Source organism: Mugil cephalus, chromosome 2, assembly GCF_022458985.1.
Source record: "Mugil cephalus isolate CIBA_MC_2020 chromosome 2, CIBA_Mcephalus_1.1, whole genome shotgun sequence".
NCBI classification, from domain to species: Eukaryota; Metazoa; Chordata; class Actinopteri; order Mugiliformes; family Mugilidae; genus Mugil; species Mugil cephalus.
In genome coordinates, this window is record NC_061771.1 from 10,653,753 (window position 1) to 10,672,691 (window position 18,939).

The window sequence follows — 18,939 nt, forward strand, 5'->3', positions numbered from 1 at the left end:
ATTTCTCGCATTTGTTCGTTGCTTATTCTTTGTCTCAATGTCAACGGCAGAAATGGAGCTTAAAGGAAAACTCCCGGCTCATCCAGTATAAGGTATCATCATCATCATCATCATCAGTTAATGCTACATAACAAGGTTTTTGATTAGAAAAGCTGACAATTTCTAAAATATATTTCAGAACTTCAGACTAGATGTGTTTGAGGTTTAAGTAATGCAGGTATGCACGCATGTTAAACACACTATTCCAAATAAACGTTGACTGTAATACCATGTATAATCATGTATGAACCGTCTGTGATGTCACTCATCGGGTTCCTGAAGAGCTGTTCTGAAGCTCAGTGTCTCGTCACTGGCTGTTGCCATCTTGGCTGTGTCTGACTCCCCCTAACTCACAGCTAGCTTAAAACAAGGTCACTGTGTGTGGACACAAGCCTGTTACCTAAAGCAACACAAGCCACGGTTATGCAAAACTTTAAACCTCAGTATAATTTAAACAGGTGTAATCGGATAAAAATTAAACAGAGACATTAGCTACAGAGACCAAAGCAGCGTTTTTGCACTAGGCTGTAAATATGTTTGTTTCTGCAGTAATACTTGTCCATTGGATGGGGATTAACTTACTTGAAGTGGTCACTTGAGGAACTTTCAAGTAAAGTTGATGCCAAATAAAGGTGTGCCAAATAAAAAGATAGCCGTCATATTTTATTTAATTGATCTGAAGGATTTCTGACTCTGATCACAGCACTACAAGGTGAGTAAACTATGGGCACAGGTGATCAACATCCAACATGATTCCAACAGTATAGTAGTTAAACTGTGCAGATGTTTCAGATTTTTTACTAAATATTCCTATATACATAACACAGGTAACATGAATCACATTGCAGTTGTATTGTTTTATTTCAGGCCGCTGTGTGTGTCATAAAATATCTGCAGGAGACTCAAGTCTCTGGTAGAAATATTAGCTTTTTATTTAATGCTGAAACTTCAGCTGGGTGCTGGAATAAATGCTGCAGAGAAATAAACACACACACAGTCACAAACACACCAGTTGACTAATGGGCCTGCAGCAGCAGCAGCACTTACAGTCTATCCCCCACTGCCCACTCTGGAGCTCTCTCGTGTACATTTATTCATTAACTCGGTCATCAGACCTTGTTCCATACATACTCTTTCCACTCATGGACATGTAGTATAGTTTAGTGGAGTGAGGGTATCCTCTGGTTTCACTGGTTCACTCCACGTCCATTGAAACGTTTTCCTAATAATAATAATAATACTGCAAAGAGCAGCAGCTCTGACCATGAGGCTGGCGGTAAGAGAAGTGTGTATTTCAAAGTGACAGGCATCCCATCAAATTTAATACAACTTTATTTAAAATATGTACTAGTTCAATTTGGACTGAGATCAATTAACCTCCAGTCTCAAAGTCTGTCCAGTTTTCTGAGAACGAAACTTTAAACGCAAAATGCAAAACGTTACAACAAAAGTAAAAAAATAAAAGCACATCAGGGAAATAAGTGACATCTGCTGCTTTCAAATGGAGCTTATAACCTCATGGTTACAAAATGGGAAACATAAAATGCTTTGAGTGGTAATGTCCATCATAATCACTGCTAGCTGCTAGCGCGATAGAAGCAACCAAGTCTTACAGTCAGCAAGCTAACAACCATACACCACACAACCAAGTAACACAGTGAAGGAAACACAAAAGCCGAACCTTTATACAACTAAATATATTAACTTACCATTCATCTGTGCCATTTCTGAAAATGTAGGTTAAACAAGGCCAAACATGTGACCTCTAATCTCATTGTAAACGTCCAGAGGGCACTGTTCATGTGGAGTTTTCTTATGAATGCAGTAAATATGACCCCATTTCAAGGCGGTAAAAAATCAGACCTGGTGTGTGTCAGAGAGAGATGACTCTTACAGGCAGGATGTGACACATATCTTTGATCCACACCTTCAGGATGACTAAAGTAATAAAGTCCATGCACCACCCAAATAAACTGACCTGGACTATTACTGGAGGATTGGTGGGGAGGGGGGGACATCACACACATACTACACTGTAAATGGAGTCATGCTGTAATCAGGAGTGAAACTTTTGAAATGAAAAAAATGTCATATTTAAATATTCTGGATCTTTGTTGAGGGAAGGATCAGTAGCTGTAGACTGTTTAAAGACGTTTCACATGGTAATGGTCCATGAGAAAAACAACACAAAGACAACACATACAAATTATTATTCAAATGTGTATTTTTATGTATGTGTCTGAAGGGGCTCTTTAATAACAGCAGGGATTCTGGGATTTCTCTACATAAGAATCAATTGTGCTGAATATCAAACATTAGCATGCTGAGCTAAGCCTGTGCATGCTGATGCTAGCATTTAGCTTAATACAACCTGACAAAAACAGAAACTGTCTTTTTAATGGATATGTGATAGTGATATGTTTTATCCATTTTCATGTTTGCACAGACTGGTCAGACTGTGGCTAAGATGAGATAAAGATGCCTCGGTAGCCTCCATGTAAAGACAACACGAGTCTCCCGTTATTTCTCATAAGTTTGGGAACGTTAATATTTTTAATTATTTTTAAGAAACAGAGTTAAGCACTGTATACTCTGAGCCTGAATGCACACACATACAGGGGCACACACAGAGAACGCAAATGGGATTACAGAGTGTGTCTGCCGGCTGTGACAGGGAATTTGTGCGTCACTGCTGCTGAGCCAGATTAGACTGAGCTTCACCTCAGCCTTACAGGTCTGTTTAGGGTAACAGACTGTCTAAAGCTATAAGACAGACACCAGCCACCGATGCGCCTCCCTCTCATTGTCTGTCTCACTCTCTCCTTAGCCCACACACCTAACCCTGTAATCTTGTAATCTTGCTTGGTTTGTACACATACAGATCAAAATGTGTTTCATATTAATATTGAGGAGAGCGGACCGTCACACACCTGCTCTCTGCCCTGCGTATCAGGGCTCCATGAGGGCGCCGCTTACTGTCCCGCTCCACTTCCTGTCCATCCATCGTTCTGCTGAAGACGACCAGGGCGACGTGTCTTCATCTCCTGAGGACAAACACGACGTCAGTATTAAGACGCTGACATTATTGTAGTCTGAATGATAAGTTAAAGTTTTGTTTGACTTTCTTGTTGGAAAAACGAAGAGGAGTTTCCCTCGTCAGTCACATGTGCTAATAACTAACCATCTGAGGCAGGGAGGCAGAAATTGTAGAGACGAAAAGAGGAAGCTCAGAGAGGGAAGACATAAAATGAGAGAAGTCAGCTGAAAAAAAAAGATACATTTTCCCACTAGAGATTTGATGGACAGTTTAGGACGATGGCAGACAGAAGGGTCGGGAAAGATATGCAGGGCAAGCAGCAAAGGAGGGAGGACAAAAAGTGGGAAGGACAGTGAAGAGAGCCGAGGGAGGAGAGGAGGACGGGGAGGCAGACGGGGGAGAAAGACAGTAGGCCTCCACTGCAGCAGCATAGGTCTGCCTGCCTGTCCTGCTGGTGCTGTTTGTGGAGTCCCACTTACCCCTGCTCTGCTCCAAACACCATCCATATTTAATGAGGCCCTTACAAAGCCCTGGGAAAAGAGATGCTGGGAACTCTTCTGTCCCTCCTCCCCTCCCATCTCCACTTCCCCACCACTCAAATTCTGACTCCTCAGTACTTTTTCTCTTTCGTAATTCTCACTCTTTTCTCTTGTTTTTTTTTTTCCTCTGCTTCCCCGATTCACTCTTTCTCTCTTAATATCTCTTTAGTTATTTTTGAAACCTGATTGTCTCTCCTGTGCCTCCAACTCCTCCCAAAGTGCTAAGGGGTGTGAAGCAAGAGCACAACATGGACCTAATAGCTCAGCATGTGACTGCAAGTGTTTGGCTGCTTAATTTTCCTCTGTTTGTTTCAAACAGCAAGACATCTTTTCTTAAGAGCAGAGAGTTGAGCTGCGTTTTCACAACCATAAAGAGAAGCACGTGTGTGTTCTTCCTCCTACACACTTACATTCAGAAATAAATTGAGGCTTGTTGTGAGTACGTGCGACAACGTGTTTGACTTTATGAGTGTATGCGTTTCTTATGTGAGCAAGCGGCCGGAGTTATGCGTGTGTGTGTGTGTGTTCGTGTGTGTGTGCGTGTGCTTGTGCATGTTAGTCAGAGTGCTGCGTGCATCAATAATGTATCTAGATAATGCAGCCGCTTCACTCTACCAACAACTAACAGGCATACTGACGCACACAGAGGAAGACATGGAACAAGGACGAGAGAGAGACAAAAAACACAAGGCCGCAAAGAACTCATAGATGAGAAAAGGAAATGTGAACTACATGATGAGCGATCACAAAGGTGAGGGTGTGATGAGCATGGAGAGGACACAGAGGATGGACACACCCCACTGCATCCCGTGCAGTTTGTGTTAGGTGCTCGCCACTTCACAAAATCAGACAACTGTTTTTTCATTGAGGGGGTAAAGGGTTTACTGGATAGGAATTCCTGTTGCTGTTTTCATAGATCTGAAAAAGACCTTTAATGATCAGATTCTTCTGTATAAATTGACTTCTCACCTGAAGCCATACAATGGTTTGACTTATACCTTCATGGCAGGAAACAATGTGTCTGTGTTGATGGTATTAAGTCTCCCTACCGTAACTGCCCAGTCGGAGTACCACAGGGTTCAATTTGAGGACTGCTACTGTTTTCATTACACATTAATGATCTGCCAGATGTGTGCCATACTGTTCATGACCAGATGTGTGCAGATGATGTATGTGGTCATTGTATCACATGGCATGAACCTCACTGATGCTTCTTTGGTCCTGACATCTGTGTTGACTAGGAGTCAAGACTGGCTCCTTGATTCATATCAATATGCATGATATTCTCTAAGAACTAAGGAGAAGAGGCAACTTCATATGTGTTTTTAGGGGGTGAGGTACGTAAACAGGTGATGCAGTTTAAGTGCCTCTGGGTCATATTGGACTTGACCTTAATGTTTATATTCCATATGAAGAAGGTCTGCAACACCATCAATTTTAATCTGCAAAATTTTCAACAAATTAGGCCCTTTCTGACAGCCAGTGTCTTTGGGACGTACCAGTACTGTATGATTTTATCTCACGTTATCACAGGGTCTTTGGGACAAGGGCTGCTACCAGAGGGGTTTGTGAGGTGCAGTTTTTCAACGATCAACCTTTGCTCAGAATGTACCGTCAGTTCAGGGAAGTTTAAACTGGAAAAAAACTACCCGTCAAGAAAAAAGAATGTCCAATGTTTGTTTCTTTTAAAGTTCAACTTAAACATTGGATCCAATCAAGCAAACCTGTGAACATTCTTAATCTGTTGTTGGGGCCTGCAGACATTTAGCATGCTCACAATACATCACGTATGTACTGTTCATTAAGATGCACTGCCAAAACAAACCAATAAATAAATAAGTATATCTACACTGTTCCACATTATTATGCTATTGGCAGTTCAGTAGTAGTTCTCACTCATGTTTTCACCTTTTTAAAGAACCTGTATTAAGGCTGCGTTTCCATTTAGCGTGAACGGAGATTTGTTCTACGTTATTATTCGAGTCACAATTTTCATAAAGCTTTGAATAGTAAGAAAAAAAATGTTCTGGAGATGACATGGGTGAAACAGAGCAATACTTTTCAAGAGTCATGGAAACTGAAGACGAGGAAATAATTGAACTGTGGAACAATCTCTGAGTGTTGTAGAACACAGACTAATCAGATAATTAGACTTGTAGACTCATTTCTCTCACTGGTCATTAGTCCTGACATAACCATCCAGAGTTTATATTATCAATGCCAAACATGTGTAATATTACTGCAGATGGAGTTTATGTTTAGGAGTTAAAGAGTGGATCTATAAACCCTCACATTACCAGATATTATGGGCTGAATATGGGTTGAATTCAGGGTTAAATTCTCCCCAAAAGTCCTGTAGTCTGTCCCAGTATAAGGATGCACAGGCAAAAACATTCATTTAAAAGTGGTTTTCTCAAAAAACACACTGAAATTAAATTTATGCTGTTCCCAAACGTTTGAGTTAATAAGGTTTGTACTGACAAACGTTATCTTTATAAAATAATCACAGGTGATCTAAAATTTTAAAAGAGTTCGTTCCATTACTTTACAATTCTCATAAATTTTGTATAAGACGATCTTTCTGGAGATGAACAGGATGAATCAGAGCAACATTTTTCAGGAGGAAAGAAAAGTAAAGAGAGACAGAGAAACCTCTTGACCCGTGGAAGGATCTGAGAGCTGCAGAGTACGTATACAGTCATAATAATATCATAATAACGTTTAATATCGATCCAGGCAATCCTGGTGAGTCTTCCAGTCCTGATGAACAATTCTGTGGTGACCGCCTGTAGTCTGGGCCCAGCAGAACAATGAATGGGACATAAAAATACACATAAAAGCAAACTTCTACTCTAAAAATCTAAAGCAATGAGCAGATTAAAGGCCCTCCTCTTTTCAATTAAAATGTCTAATTGTAAATTTATTCTCCCTTTGGTATAAATACTGTATGTAAATCTTATGAGCCAATAATGTTTCCAATGGCACAAATAACTTGAAACAGGAACTAATCAAGTGTCTTTAGTGAACTTGTGAGGATGAACTATACTGTAGTTTGCATTTTGATAAATGCACAATATTTATCAAAATATTTATCTACAAAGCATCATCTATTAACAAAGGACGCTGTTAATATTGACCAAACATTGAAGGCAACCCTCTAAGAATAGTATCAGTATTCTTAGAGGACATTGTTTAGGCATGTGCAGGCACGTCTTGATGTTTTTACTATTTGGACTACAAATACTGCATTACCCATAACTCCTATTACCTGCTTAAGATACTAACTGGACCATAACATCAGGCATGAAAAACCTAATCTGCTAAAACACACTACATGCCAAGTATGCTCAGTTCAAAGAAATGTAAACTTCCTTATAAAATGATTTCTACATATAGTTAGGAGTCAACAGTCGGTGCTTTAACTGGACACTAATTCATCCATTTTATTTCTCTTTTTTTTATTATTATTAATTAACTTGCTTTTCTTAACTTCCCTCAAATGTTGCGCACAGTTCTTGTTCCTGAGAAAGACCTTTAAAGTATTTACTTGTAACACCAAATGTTTAATCTGTCACTGCATATTGTTCTAAAACAAACCAGAATTCACTCTGTAAAAACAGCTGTGGATAAATTATTCAAGCCTCCTTTTCACTGCATGCATTTGTTGGGTGTTTGTGCACTAAGCTAATGTTTTATTTGCAATTTTTTGTCTTCCATCATCGCGACACAAAAGAATTATACGTCCATTCTTCAAAGGGCAGCAGACGTGACACAAAACAAATGGCAGGCGTCACACACATGCACACACGAATCCGTGTGACAGACCCTTGTAACAGGCAGCCACCAACATGCAAGTTACACATGTTGACACACAATATTTAATTAGCTATTCCACCAAATAAGAGTTGGCTGATAAAACTGTCCATGTGTAGTAACCAATATGTATTCCACGTATTCCTAAAATAACCAGAACAGACTCTGGTGTAAACTTTTGATAATCCGTACAATGGGAAAACCTGATCTCCGTGTAAACACTTCACCTGCTGGTTTCTCTCTGGCTGAAATAAGCTCATTCTTTCTGAGCATGTTTGCGTAACGTGGGGTAAACAGCAAGTTTCCAAGAGGGCCAAAAACATGGAGGCAGCAAAACAACCAGCTGATTAAATGAGTGATTCAAATGATGAGCACAGTTGGAACCCATGTGGACAACGATGTCGGAAACGTTGGACCACCTTGGTCATCTTCTTCTATTTAAATTAGTTTAGTCTTGTCAATAAAGTTGGGACAAAATACTTCTGTTATCTTTCTGTCAGATTTGACACTTCACAGCAGCAGAAACACATTTTCAAAACAGTTCTGTAGAGACTGATGTTTAGCTGGAATCTCATCAGAATGAATTCAATCAGACTCAAGACATGTCGTCTATTTTATCATAACCAGTGTCTTCACAGCTTTGCTTCTTGAACTCTGACCCTACTGCAGTCTTTACAGCCAAATTAATAATACAGTTGACACATTCCTGAAATATATAAACTGAATGCACGCCATTCATGCTGCCCTCTCTCATTAATACTGAAGTGTTGTCTCGTCCGTCTTAGACATGCGACATATTTTCCTCACAACAGAGGATTGTGTCATTCCAGCCTGCATGCTGCAGAATTCGTCAGGCTGCAATACGACGTGAGGTATGGGACTGGCATTTTGGCACACCGCATCCGACTCCATGTTGGGACCTACTCATTATTTTTCTGGCATTTTAAATAGCACAGCAGTAGGATATTAATAAATGATAGTTGAGGACTATCAGCGACGTGTTCTCCAGGACTACGTTTTGAGAGGTTTTTAAAGAATACCAGCGTATGCATGTTTAAATTATCTAATTTAGTTGATTCATATTTCATTGCATTTCACAATGAGTCTCGAGTCTTGGGGGACGGAGCGTTGGCTGTGATTCAGAAAACACATTTACTTTCCATCTGCACTCTGTCAATACAGTAGATGGGTGCTTGTGGAAAATATGAAAATAGCTCTTGAGAAAAGAAAGGAGACCACATTTGTTGGTGTAATTTTGTATCTGCTCCCGTTCATTCATTTCACACAGGGTCCTGTGAACTGATTGATGACATTAATAATAAGGATTTGTCAACGAGACAGAGACAAATGGACGACTGACTGGACAGTAATTGATCCGCTGACATGTCAGAAATTAGACTGGGTCTGGTAACCCATGTCCATTAATGAGAGTGGTATTTTTACAATGGCCCACTGGTCCGTACTTAACCGTCCATGGTTGAGTACACCCTGTGAACCAAATATAAACATCCCTCAGACACACATGCCGTTGTGTACGTATAGAAACACAACAACAATTCTTTTGGTTAGTCCTTGAAAAGTTAATTCACAGTGTGAATAAATCAATCTTTCTACACTTTCTTCGACCAGGATTTGTTTCCAGTCTATGTTCTTACAAATTACTATATATTTGAATTTAACTATGTCTCTAAACAAGGTAACATAACAGTGACTGAGCCAATGATGCACTGATGAAAGAATTGCCATGTTTAGCCATTTTCTTTATTACAAACTGGAGTCTGTGGTGATGTTCTTAGAGAGAAATGTAATATATCACTGCTAATTTAATCTGCACGAACACATATCTGCATATGAACGATGAAAATTATAAATTGGACAATAAAAACTGATGTGAACAAATGTTACCTACTGCAGCAGCTTCACATTTAGTGTGAAAAACACTAGATAACGTTCCTTATTAAGTTACACGTATAACTATTATGTATTTCTTATTCATGACTGATTCTCCTCAGAGGGTCACGTGTTGCTGAGTCCTGTTCCAGCGATCAGTGGGTGAGAGGCAGGGTTCACCCTGGACAGGGGACTGTTTGCCAGTCTACACACATGAAAGGCAAACAACCATTCACACTAACACACACTCCTATCTGCAAATAGGATCACAAATAAACACTTACACATTAGTTCCATGAAAATCTCTCTCACAACTAAAACGAAATATCGGTAAATAAATCGAATTGATTCAAATTGAATCAGGAAGTTAGTTGTAGCGAAGCCCAACCTTATTCATTTGTGTTGTGCGTTTTTTAAAAAGGGACAACTAGACAAAGTGGACAAAAGCATGTTCTTCTAAGGCTGCTTCTAAGAGTGCATGTATGTATGTAGGCCTCCAAGATCGAGCACACGCACATTTCAGACAGCCTGCACTCTGTCTCAAGCTGATGTTTTACAGAAACGCTCCACTGTCCCTACATTTGTTCCCAGCGGTTATGTAACCGCATAAAACTAGAAAATACAGTGAGTTTTGACTGAGTATGAGCTTCAGATGCTCCGATGGCTGTAACGGATTATGTAACTTTCAATTATAAATACCCTTTTATTTTATTTTTTTACCTCTGTGTCTTTCTTTACACTGTTTATAGTCTAAGTACAGACAGACAAATCAGAGAGGTCAGTAATAAACGGAAGATTGTAATGATCTAGTAGATCCCACCGACTACCATTCAGTTTGAGAATAAATGCTCCGACACTAAAAGAGAGTTTCTGAATAAGCTATGAGTTTATCCCGTCCAATAAGAACCAATAGCTATGCTGGGATGGTATTAAACACGCTTAAAGAACTATTTCTGCTCTTGTTGGAAAACATTTCAATCAGGTGTTTCTGACTGAAGCCAAACTGGCTCAAAGTGCTGTCTATATGGCAAAGCAGATTAAGGTTGACCTAAAACCCTTTAGGCCTCATTAGACCAGCTCTTAAGTCTCTGATTCAGCGACGCGCTGTAATAACTTTCTCTCTAAACCGACGCTTTTTGGCTCCAATTTTGTGATGTCTTCGTATTCTCTGAGGTTTTGAGGAGCTTATTAAAATGATTTACCGACTGCAATATTAACGTGTGAAACACCACAGCACAGTGTGGAATGAGGTATTGAGTTTTGGGGCGAAATGTGACTCATATTTTAGCACCGGATGGAAAGCGTTGAAGCTCTGACTGTGAAGGGAAAGTTTAGGGAGATGACAGTATAGGGAAGCTGAGGCTTGACTCTGCCCTTTTTCAATGTTGCTTTTGAAAAAAACGAAACTTTATTCGTATTCAAATGTTCCAGTGGACGTTTGTAGCATCCATGCAGATCACCACTTCAGTCTAATGTGTGTGTGTGTGTGTGTGTGTGTGTGTGAACCGTATGTTTGCTGCACGCGGTTACGTACAAAGACGTTGACAGACACACCCCGAGTTTTCCCCCAGTATTAAACTTGACAAATACGAAGCATCAAAAATGTAGCCAAGCCTAAAAATAACATCATAAATTAGTAAAGCCTGGGAGGGCGCTCAGAACGCGGCCGTCCTCACATTCGTCTTCTTCTTCTTCTGTTCCCGTCGTGAGCGTCAGGTCTCGCTTTGTTTTCTCTGCACCAAACATGGATGCGTGAGCACACACACGTGCACGTCCTCTGATTTCATAGGAAGAGAAGGAAACACGCAGGTGGAGTTGAGCAGCAGCAGCAGCAGCAGCAGCGGGAGATTGTTCCAGTTGAGACAATAACGCGGACACAGTGGTGTGTCAGACGGATGAAGCATGATGCAGCAAAATATCTGGAGCAACATCTCCCTGTAAAATGCATGTAGCTGCTCGCATGTGTGTGTGTGTGTGTGTGTGGTTGGGCATGTTCATGGTTGCAGTGATGCATTAGTAACTCACCCAAAACACACACACACACACACACACACACACACACACACACACACACACACACAGACTGTGTAGTACTAGTCTGTTCATCTATTTTTGAGCATTAGATGAAAACAGAAGACGACTGTTTGTGTGACTGAGGTGAAACCACAGGGAGCTTCAGGACCCTCACACCTTCCAGTCCTTTCCACACACAGTCCCAAAGTCTCAGTCTGTTAATAAGCTTAAAAATAGACGGAACCGTCCCTCCTCCCCCACTGTCACCTGACTGAGGAGGATCTGAACAGGTGAACAGGGTGGAAACTTTCACCTGAGTGGGAAAAAGGATTAGTTTAATGATGTATGTTGAGATTGTTTGGTGTCATTTGTTTTTAATTAATTTACTCTTTGAGCTATAAACAGTATGTGGTGGGATAGCACTTGAAGTTGTTAACGGTTTTTTTTTCTTATCTGTGACTTATTCGAGCCAAAGCGACGTCATTTTCTTTTCCAGCTCTGGGCGACGCTCTGAAGGGAAACAAACGCACTTTCTACAGACTCAGGTCTATTTCTGGAGCCCAGTGGCAGTTCGTTATGCCGTCTAGCTGGCGTTAGCGCTGTGAGGTGTGGAGGGTAGTCCTTACCGAGCGGCGGGGTTTCTCCTCCTCTAATCTCCTCCTGAGCGCAGGGCGGGCCGGTCCTGGATGTAGAACAACTTCGTAAAGCGTCGCAAAGAAGGAAAGGGAAAAAGGTAGAAGAGGGAGAAGAAGGAGCCGCACCTTCCCGAGGTAGCGGAGGTTTCAGTTAATCCATCACCTGGCGAGGAGAACGGCTCGAGGTCCGCGGTACGAATCAAAGTCCCAGGGCAGGTGAGCGCGCGAGGTGCGGACGACAGGCGCACGCGGCTTAAACGGGACGAGGGTAATCCCCCCTCTCCCCTCTCTCGCTCTCTCTCTCTCCCTCTCTCCCCGTGTGTGTCTCTCTCTCCCTCCCTCCTCCTCTTCCCCCTCTTTCTCTGAACTAGTTTTAATGGGGACCTACCCTGGCCAAGCCTATAGAAAACAAACAGAGACGCTGCTGTGTGCGCACGTGCATTCCCTTGTGCAAATTTGAACGTACGTGCGCGCGCACGTGAATGTTGTGCTGTCATATAAATTGAACTATGTAGCTTCCTCGCCTCGTATACCTCAGAAACTGAATCACGAGCGTTGTCCTTTGTCCTTTGTCGCCCCCTGCTGAACCCAGTCATTTACTGCAGCTTATTGCTATCCCACCACCTGCACTCATATATAGCTCGTAAGAGATCAATGTTTGTCCACTTACGACGACAAAGTGCACTTTGGGCAACAGCATTCACATTTCAGCCAGAGAATGCAAAAGGAATAAAGGAAGCCATCCATGTCATGATATAATCCAATATATCAGATATATAGTTAAAATAGATTGTAATATAATGAATATATATATATATATAGTTACATTTGGTTAAATATAATTAAAGTTGATTATGAAATGTAATCTGATATAATCAGATTATAGTCTTATTTACAGAGCTCTGTTCCCACCTTGAAACGGTTTCTGGAGATTACAGAGCACCATTGAATGAATGAAAGCTTTATTTCAAACTTGTAATACAAAAAAGCAAAACGGAACAGAGAAAACAACATTTGACATTTTTTTTGCATGTACATTCATGGGAATCGCCAATGAGCAATATCCACAGATGTTAACATTTAAACCCCAGCTACCCACCAGTCTTATAGAAAATGCTTGGACGAGTGGTAAAGCATCTGCTTTTGTTTTTGGAGATTACATGACCTGGAAAGGTAAGATTTATCATGGTCCATCAGCGTGCAGAATAGAAGACCTTCCACAACAACACAAACTTACTTACACAACACAAACAACAAGATGCAGCACAACAAATTGCTAACGAAAAAAACAACGTCCTGGAGTTCATGCTCCTCAGAACCACGCTGGACTTCAGCCGTGTCGTTCATGCTCCCAAGGAGAGGCAGGTGAATAGTTCAAGTGCTGGGTGGGCGTGGGCCACCATGATGCACGATGGCTCCCCGATGACCTCCTGCACTGGCTGTAATAAGTGTCCTCCAGGGAGGGAAGGCTGCCGTTGGTTATTTTGTTTATGATTGTTCTAATGTTCAGATGAAGGTCAGAATGATGGTAATTCAACTGGATGGTCATTTTGGTGGATACACTTTGTGGTGTTGTTAAACTGGATTGAATTAAACACAGAAGTGTTTCTGTTCTGTTCTATTTAGCCTAGATTAAAATTACAAAACAATAGGACGTGTCAGTGCAACACAATCACATTCAACTGGACAGCAAAACAAAAACACAGTTGAATCAGCAGCGCTCTCAGTTACTTGAAATTGACCCAGAAAACCATAACCTTCGTGAGGATAAGATAACAAACTGATGTTGTTTAGAATCCCTTCGTTTACACCTCAAAAAACACAACAGCTCCACAGCTGTGAGACAGAACTGAACTGGACAAAAGAAACATGAGAGAATTTCTAAACACAAACAAGTCCAAAAAAACAGAAAGTTTAGTTTACAGTTTGACCCGTTCAAACTACAGAGTAGATAAGAGAGAGTAACAGAGAGGAGAAGTAAATACTCTCTCAGGTGCAGCCCCACCAACTGAAATGAAGCACAACATTAGCCTCTTCACTCCAGCAGATCCTAAAGTACCCCATTAGACCCGCTGCTATACATCATACTGTTAATGCATTCATGTGCAAGCAGTTTTTGTTGGTTGATCATAAATCAATATCATAACCTCTTCATCAAATAATGGTTCTGATGATTATGAATAGTAGACAGAATAGCTCTGCCAATATTTTGAATGAAATAATAATTTCATTATCAGAACACTTGGCATTTAGTTTTCTGTCAACCAATTTGTGCTTATCTTATGATAGTGTTTTGGTGTACTGATCAACATATGTTTCCTGGTGTAAACTAACTGGTAACTGCAGCTGTCAGATAAATGTAGGGTTACTTCCCACTGCACCCCAACTGGACTTGCAATGGCAATGCAAGTGTCTGCGGTTGGTGTATGAGCTCAGTCTGGTCAGCCACACCACACAAGGCGAGGCAGGAAAAGCCCGAGCCCATTTGTGGCCTTTTGTAAAAAATAAATAAATAAATAAGTAAATCCATTTACTGTGAATTAACATTTGTTTTTCATCTCTCAGATGTCTAGTCACAAATATGTCTAGTCGGAGACTAAACATCAGTTTCAAAATGAAAAAAAAATGTTTATTCATTAAAAAAAGCAGGCAGCAGATGAGAAGCGGTGAACTCTGCAGTAAACACAGCGGTGAACTGCTTAGGCCTTTCCAGTCATGCCTTAGATCCACATCTACTCAGCTGTGGCTGATTAGGCTAAAGGCCAATGTTTGTGGATGTGTCACATGCGCGTGTTGTAAAGACCCCCCTGACACTCAGATGAGCAGAAGTACTATGTGGCGTAAATACCTAAAGTACATGAGTAACGCCACAAATCCACCGCTAACTGGACCAGTGTCTCTCGTAGAGAGGGATCCTCTTGTTTGAGCACTTTTATTACTTTAGTTTGTATTTTTGTTCAGATAAAGCCGTCCATTAAGAACACACCTGAAGACCTGAAATAAAACAACATTATAACACAGAAATGCTGACGGTCAAAAAACATGTTAGCCTAGTCATGAATGTAGTCACTTGAAACTATACTAATGAGCCACAACATTAAAATAACCTGCCTAATAGTGTGTAGGTCTCTCTGGACGTGGGTCTTCTGGGGTTGTCCTGTGGTGTTTGGTAAAAGAATGTTGTTAGTGGGGTCTTTGGGTCCTATAATCGAGGGGATGGGCCTCTGTGGATCATCCCACAGATACATGATCAGTTTGGCATCAAGTGAGGCCAGGTCAAAACCTTTTGCTGTTTTTCATGTTTTTTGAGTTGTTCCTAAATCGTTTTTGTGTGTGTCTATGTCAGCCTGCTTCCTGCTGGGGATGTCTGCTGCCATCAAGGAGTGTCATTGGAGAGGTGTCTGGTCTGGTCTAGGTGGGTGCTACGTGTATAACTAACATCCACATGAATGCCAAAAGCTTCCCAGCAGATCACTGTATTCAATTAAAAAAAAAAAAAAAAAAAAAAAAACAAACAAACATGTGAAGCCCTTCTTACAGGAAGTCTGTAGATGTATGCAGGGCCCTCAGAGAGAGTGACGGCACACAGTGGTTTTGAGTAGTTGTCTAAATTTACAGGAAGCTGAAAATTCAATGGACTCCAAACACTGTACCGCACTCACACCGTCATTTGTCGTGTCAGGTGTCTATGGAGTAAAATTCACCTCCCTCGGTATTTTGTTATTTTCTACTTTAATATTTGGAATAATGGTGATTATAATTTGGCAACAGGACAGACTTCAACAAAAGTAGGCCAATAAATACATGAATAAATAAAATTATATTCCACATAATTCGATTGATAAATGCAATAAAAAATAATTTAATTTAAATCCCTTGCAATTTCATATTTACCCAGAGTTATATTATAGGCATACATTACTAGATTATCCAAAAGCACTTTCACTTTCATAATGACTGGCATCAATAAAACACAAAAACAACTTCTCGGAGGGTCAGACTTGGCAAAAGCATGAATGAACATGTTATCTGGATCAACTGGCACATCCACGAGGAGGTTGCTCCTCTCGCCACAAGATGTCAGTGTTGCATAACTGCACCGCCGCTTCCCTCTCAGTCACTGTCCTCTACAGACACACAGTCGGGGCTCTCGTGCAGCCTTGGCTCTCGTCTCCTCCCTTCATGCTGCCTTCATTAATAATATCATAACCACACAGTCCATTTCCAGTCACAGCTCCATCCCCTCCATCCTCTCCGGGAAGCCCACGCTGCCACGCACGTCTGCTCTGATTTAAAAGAGATTAGCAGAGGAAACCCGTTTGTTGCTCTTGCGTCGCCCCCCCTCCCCTCGTCTCTGTGGTCGGTTTGATCTCTGTCCTTGGCCGTCAGCTGGTGGACAGAACTTTTTCGGGTGTGTGCAAGGGGATTTTTTTTAAAAATTTTTTTATAGTTTTTGGAGTTCAACTTTACAGCTACAGAAAGGCAGGAGGATGTTGTGCGAGCAGAAGCCAGTAGTATGATGAGGGTCATTTTCCTATATCCTATGCACATCACAAAACACCTAAAGCACAGAGACAAAAAACAAAAACAAACTGAAACCACAAGAGAAGTTGTGTGAAGGCCATAAAAGACACGAGGAGAGGACCATAAGATTAAGCTACAACACATGATGAATAAAAACATGTTTTTCTTTCCTTTTTTTTGTTTGCCACAGCTTGAATTGAGCACATTGTCAAGACTGTAACCGAGAAATACATTCCTCCTTGTGACCGAACGCTCCAAAGTTTCAAAGGAAAGTCCAACAAACTATTGTATTGACTACAGAGCCGAGCATGCACACGCTCTCATTGCTTCCTTTCCCTTTTCCTCTCTATAAGGAGATGAAAAGATCTTTCATGTTGTTTCCTCTTGTTGCATTATTTATTGCTGTGTGGCGCTTTATTAGCTGGTTTCATCTCAGATTTTGGAGGCTGTTTTTTTGCGGTGGAGGGGGGGGAGCCTTTGAAATATGTTTCTGACTCCAAACAATCCTTTTCCCGCTTTCTCTCAATTGCTTCAGTCGCCTCCTCTATCATGATATAAAAAATAAATAAATAAAAAAAATAGATTTTCAAAGCGAATACCCTCTGAAGCCAAAATCCATTCAATAGTGTCCTAAGGAAGCAAGATGTTGTTCTTGCTTCGTGGCTGACATAAAAGAGGAACAGAGGATCCTCTTTGTCATTAGCCTTATTAGCATCATTAGCGCAGTACGCATGAACTTCAAATGACTGGCTTGGAGTTATTTGTGTTAGCACAGAAGCGACATGAGCACTACTCTATGTGCTGCGCGGGAGACCGTGGCACTGCCAGGGAGGGCGGGTGTGTTTTCATGACAACGGAAGCTTTTAGATGCGACCACTAGATGGTGGAGCTGATTCAAAATGAGGCTGACTGGAAGAGGAGGGGAGAGTTACTGGAACACATTAGAGAGATGGGGATTTTTTTAAACCACATAGTAGCAGATAAAACGGTTTCGCTTCTGTGTTAGCAAACGTAATCAGTCTATCTGTATCTATAACATGGACTATTTAGTGATGGAGGGAAACGATCAAGTCAGGTTTAATTTTTCCCCCCGAGTCATTAAAACAGTTTAAACTGTGCTCATCAGATCGAGTTGTAAAAAAAAAAAAAAAAAAAAAATGTGTTGCCGCTTTATCTTTATCGTTCTCCCCCCTGTTACATGCTGACATCGGTTAAAGATGGCATTAGTGCCCTTTAGATTTCACAGCATATATTTTGAAGCAAACCTTCGTAATAAGGATGAAGATATTACTGAAACCAGGCATGTCAGGGTGTGTGTAATGCATACAAAATGGCCAAAACCGTTCTCTCTCATCAGGGAGTGAATATAAAGGAGCATCTCACTGTAAATTACAATAAGGGCTGAAAAAATCTCCTTCGGCTGATTAAGAGCTTAGAGCACCAGCATGACTCCGATTCAAAGGGGCCATCACATCAGGTGAGAGCTGAGATGAAGGTGAAGGAAGAAACGGGCCGGCAGATTTAGGAAAGCCCGTGGACAGTAGGTGGTGGGGGTTGAAACCTATGTAAACTTAACGGCTCAATGTTTTTTTTTTTTTCTCCCCCCCCCCTCCTCCGTCTTCTCCTCAACATGGTTCCTTGCATCTTTATCAGGAAACTCCAACCTCTCTGCAGTTGATGGTGGATAAGCCCAGCAGGGCTGATTTGGTTTGAACTCGTCTTTTATTCATTCCATCTCTCCCAGTACCCACACCTCCACCATGGCTCAGTTTCTCCTGGCAGGCCTTAATCTCTCTCCCTAATCGTCTGCAGACGTGAGGCTTTGCCATTCCCCACAGGGCTGTGCAGGGGATACGGCCAAGTTTGCAGAGTGAGCGCGGAAGGTGCGACAGCGGCGGGGACGTGCGTCACTCTCAGGTGAGAGGAGCTCGCCGGGCCTGCCGACTCGCTGGAGGAATCAGCTGAGAAAGGAAGCAGGAGTGGTGCTACAGTTTGGAGGCTGAGGTCACGCTACATCGTTGCCATGCCTTAATGTAGGGAGGATTAATGAACCCACAGTAACCAGCTGATCCCAGCGTTCAGTACCACTCGTATGAGCATCAAACGCACAGCAGCACTGTGATTCTCCGAGGGAGTCTTCCTCAAGGTTCCTATTGTGGACCGAAGTCATAATAAACACATATAAACAGCTCTGTCTTTCATGTCGCCTTATAAAAGAGGAATAAATAAGTACAATCCACTTCAGTGAGGGCCTTTGTGGAGAGGAAGCAGCTGGAGATGGCACTGGGCCCTGGTATTGTTTGCCAGCAGCTCCCTAATCGGACCATGGTGCCTCACCGGCGTCTAGCGGAGAAGCGGGCAGATCACGTCACCCACATCAGTGTGGCAGTTCTGCAGTCTGAGTGTGCTGCGATGGTCTCTGTGGGTCACTTCAGAGCTCGGCCCACAA

The 18,939-nt window shown here is 41.6% G+C and overlaps 1 protein-coding gene across 2 annotated transcripts in view; it reads right to left on the bottom strand.

The window, feature by feature from the left end:
• Positions 1-12,224, bottom strand: part of LOC125003672 (FERM and PDZ domain-containing protein 1) — a 37,237-nt gene extending 25,013 nt beyond the window's left edge. Inside the window, exons 1-3 of one of the 2 annotated variants that reach the window (XM_047577735.1) lie at positions 12,093-12,205; positions 11,958-12,013; positions 2,970-3,083 (exon numbers count right to left, since the gene is read on the bottom strand). The gene's annotated coding sequence lies outside the window, so the exon portion shown is untranslated. Of the gene's footprint in view, positions 1-2,969; positions 3,084-11,957 lie in introns of both variants that reach the window. The other variant, XM_047577734.1, reaches the window with a different exon arrangement.
• Between the last annotated feature and the right edge of the window lie 6,715 nt (positions 12,225-18,939).